Source organism: Brassica napus, chromosome C2, assembly GCF_020379485.1.
Source record: "Brassica napus cultivar Da-Ae chromosome C2, Da-Ae, whole genome shotgun sequence".
Lineage (NCBI taxonomy): Eukaryota > Viridiplantae > Streptophyta > Magnoliopsida > Brassicales > Brassicaceae > Brassica > Brassica napus.
The window spans coordinates 38731587-38735690 of record NC_063445.1 but is presented as its reverse complement, the minus strand read 5'-3'; positions in this window follow the sequence as shown (position 1 = coordinate 38735690).

The following is a 4104-nucleotide window of genomic DNA, read 5'->3' as shown; positions in this document are numbered from 1 at the left end:
AAATTTTTTGTCTTTAAGATCAACCCGGCGTCAGTCAGTGATTTCGACTTTAGCAGGATTCCTAGGGAGTGGTCCGATAAAATTGGTAAGATTTTTTTTACGACCGAAGCTTTCTTTTGATTGGCTTTTGGTGTTTTGTTTTTGTTTTGAATTTTTCTTTGCTTGTTTGTAGAGCCTTTTGGTTCTGCACCTATGACTCCCGAGCTTAGTGGACTAATGGCGACCCTGCGTCGAGGCAACCTTCGGTGGCTTGTATTTACTGTGGAGCGGATTCGAGCAGCTTACGCCCTTCCGCGCGGGTGAAAATTTTGCTACTCCAATCGGGCTGGCGGCTCCAGTCCGACCAGGAAAGGCCCGTCGAAACAAGAGTAGGCCTTTTTTTAAAGAAGAAATCTAAGCTAGATCGTTTAAGTTTTTCTGAAGCCTCCGGAATCTGTTTTGTCTACAGGCAAGGGAAACAGAGGTTTTCCTCGATCGCCCAGATGCGTCCTCTGAGGCCGGGTTGTCGGAACGGGATCGGAAAGCTTGACGTGGGCCTTTTGGCTAGACCCGTATCGATCGCCGTTCCTGCTGATGGGGCCGGGTGATGTTGAACACCTCAGCCGGTTCAGTCGGCGATCGAGCTTGAGGCGACGATGTTTACTCGTCGACCCACCGACTTCGACTTCTTGTCCTTGAGGATATTAATTCTGAGGGGTCGAATTCGTCGAGCTCGGGGCTTCCTCCGCTAGTGCGGATTCCTGGTAAAGGTACTTCTAAGGTCGACCCGAGTACTCGCCTCCCAAACATGCAGGAGGCATCTTCGTTGGCGTTTTCGTATGATAATGATGTATCGATTCTTGATGATCCCGAGCGACTTGCTTCGATCTGGCATAAGATCAGAACCAGCGGATGCGAGCTTCCTTCTTTGGAGCAAATGCAGGAGCGTGGTGCCTACGTCCAGATGGCGGTCGCGAACGCTAAGGTAAGCTATCTTGCGATTGCTTCCGAGATTTTGGAATGTCTGTTAGATCGTTTTTTCTTTTGCTTAGGCTATGGAGGCGAGCAATGGATACGCTGCCTTGATGGAGAAGCTGCTGGCTGAAATCCCGAGCAAAGAGGAGCTCGGGGGTCATCTTACAATTCAGCATCTCCGGGGTGTGTTGGAGGCTGTTCGAGTGAAAGAGCAACAGCGTGAGGTTGAGGTTGAGGAATTGAAAGGGAAGTTGGCTGCTGCTGAGGCGGAGAAAGTCGCGGTTCAGAATGACCTCGGTTCGATGCAATATAAGCATAGGCGAGAGCTCGAAAGTCGTGACATAGATGCTCGCAAGGAGTGCCATCTTGCTCGTCGCTCTCTTGCTCGAGAGTACGATGCGGTTTTGGCCGTAGTGAGGGTCTAGCTGCAGGCGAAGAAGAAGGAAACAGCAGCGGAGATTCATCCGTAGGAGGTGCGAGCTCGGATCGAAGCTTTGACCGAGTAAGGCAAGGTGGTTACGAGCTCGAGGAAGAATTGGAGCGTCTTAAGAGCCAGGAGATCTCGCTCGACGTTGATTACGGTTTGGCTTCGGTGTCGAATCCTTCTCTTAATCGCCTCGATCTCCCTCAGATATCCGGTGATTCGGTCAATCAAAACTAAGGCGAAGATCGATCGTATTGCTTGCTTTGTGTTTGTATTTTGTTATTTTAAACTTTTCTTTTTGTGTTTTTGTTGTGATGAAGAACATATATATGCCTTCAATGGATTATCGGGTTAATACCTCTCTAATCTCCTGTTTGGTTTATTTTTGGTTTCATTGAGCTCGTTATTTTATTTTTTAGGAGGTGTAGAACAGAGACTGATCAGGAATCTGTTTTGTGGGCCTTTATATGGCCTGAGAATGCAATTGAATAGGTGGGCTTTGTTTGTAGTTGAATTGCCTAAGTAATAGAAGGGAAGTAAAAAGGTTCGTTTGGTTGTTTGGGCTGCGCTCGATATCGAGCTTCCTACGTACCCCTCTCGAGGGATCAAGCCTATTCGTAGTTCTGTTTTGTTTTCCTGAGTTATAGATGTTGGTGGCCTCCCAGCTCGAAGCTCGATCGACTTGGTCGAGATTCGGGTTTGTGCTAATTGTAGTATTTCTTTAGGTTGTATGCGTTTCAGGGTCTCATTTTGGGGCGCCCGTTTTTGCATTTTTCTAGCTCGTATACTCCAGTTCAGATTTCTTTGGTTACTTTGTATGGTCCTTCCCATCTGGTTCCCAATTTTCCTGCTTTTGGTTCTTTTGTTCCGTCGAATATTTTTCGAAGGACTAGTTCGCCGACGGAGAATGCGTGATTTCTTACATTAGAGTCGTAATAACGCGACGCAGCTTGTTGGTAATTTTCCATGCGGATTGCTAATCTTTCCCGTCGTTTTTCGATCATATCGAGTTGGTTGATCAGTAGTTCTTCGTTGAGCTCGGCGTCTTCTGGGCACACCCTGTGTCGTTGGCTTGGGACCTCGATTTCTGCTGGTGTTACGGCCTCGACCCCATAAGATAGTGAAAATGGAGTCTCTTGGGTTGCTGTGTGAGGGGTCGTCCGATAGGCCCATAGGACTCCGTGCAGCTCTTCGCTCCATCTTTCTTTTATAAGGTCGAGTCTTTTCTTGAGATTATTTATTATAGTCTTATTTGCAGCTTTGGTGTGTCCGTTACACTTTAGGTAACGGGGGCTTGCGGCCTTAATCTTGATCTTCCACTTGTTGCAGAATTCCTTGAATATTTTTGAGATAAACTACGGTTCGTTGTCGGTTACTATTTCGTAAGGTAGACCGTGCCGACATATTACGTTTTTCCAAATGAAGATCGTCACCGTGTCGGAGGTGATCTTGTAGTTTGCCTCGGCTTCGATCCACTTGGTAAAGTAGTCTGCTAACACCAGAAGGAACCGTAGTTGAACTGGTCCTGAGGATACTAGCGGTCCTACTATATCCATTGACCATTTCATGAAAGGGTATGGAGATGATATTGTGGAGATTTTCTGTTGCGGTTGGTGTATCATTGGCGCATGCCGTTGGTATTTGTCACATTTTAGTGCGAATTGTTTGCTGTCGTCAACGATCGTCGGCCAGAAATAGCCAAGTTTCTTGATCCTGATTTCTAACGATCGTCCACCGGAGTGGCTCCCACATGATCCTCTGTGGGTCTGTTTTAAAATTGTAAAGGCGTCTTTGGGAGATACACACAGCAAATAAGGTTCTTTTATGCTTCGTTTATATAGTTTTTCTTCTATAATGCAATATCGTGAACTTTGGGGCTTTTATCTTTTGGGCTTCCCATCTGTCGTCAGGGAGTTTGGCGTCTTTTATGTAGTTGTATATCGGGATTCTCCAGTCTGGTCTGGCTTCGACTTCTTTTTTGAAAGTTTTGTGCGCTTCGTTGTTAGTTTCATGAACGGCCTCAACGGGGATAGTTGCGGCGGTCGCTGTCCTCCTTGTCCTGACGGGTGGCTCGCTAGGGGATGGTCGATCGTTGAGCTTGCTGTCGGTTCGTCGTCAAGATTTTGGGTTGCTCTCTGGGCTCTGCTTCGTGTTATGAATGCGCCGATGCGAGGAGGATTATCCCCTTGACGGTCGGTTCCCTTGCATGGGAGGTCTATGCTGGGCTTCTCTATTCATTCTACTGGTATTACCCTTCTTATTGCTGGGTTGGAAGTTGAAGCTAACGCGGCTAGAGCGTCGGCGGACGTGTTATCTCCCCTTGGGATTTTTGTGAGCTCGAATTTGTCGAACTGCTGAGCGATCTCTCGTAGATTTCCAAGGTATGCTTCCATTCTTTCATTTTTTGCCTCATATTCTCCATGGAATTGGCTCGTGAGTAATTGCGAGTCGCTGAAGGCGCTAATTTCGTGGGCGCCGATGCTCCGTGCGAGCCGTAACCCAGCGATCAGGGATTCGTATTCGGCTTCGTTGTTTGATGCGCTGAATCCCAGGCTAAATGATTGTTCGATCATTGCTCCTGTCGGGGATTCGAGTTGTATTCCCACTCCGGATCCTTGTTTCGATGAGGCCCCATCGAGGTCTAATTTCCCTTTTTTGGTGTTCGATCCTGCGTTATCCTCCTTCGGGACGAGTTCGATGACAAAGTCAGCTAGTACCTGTGCTTT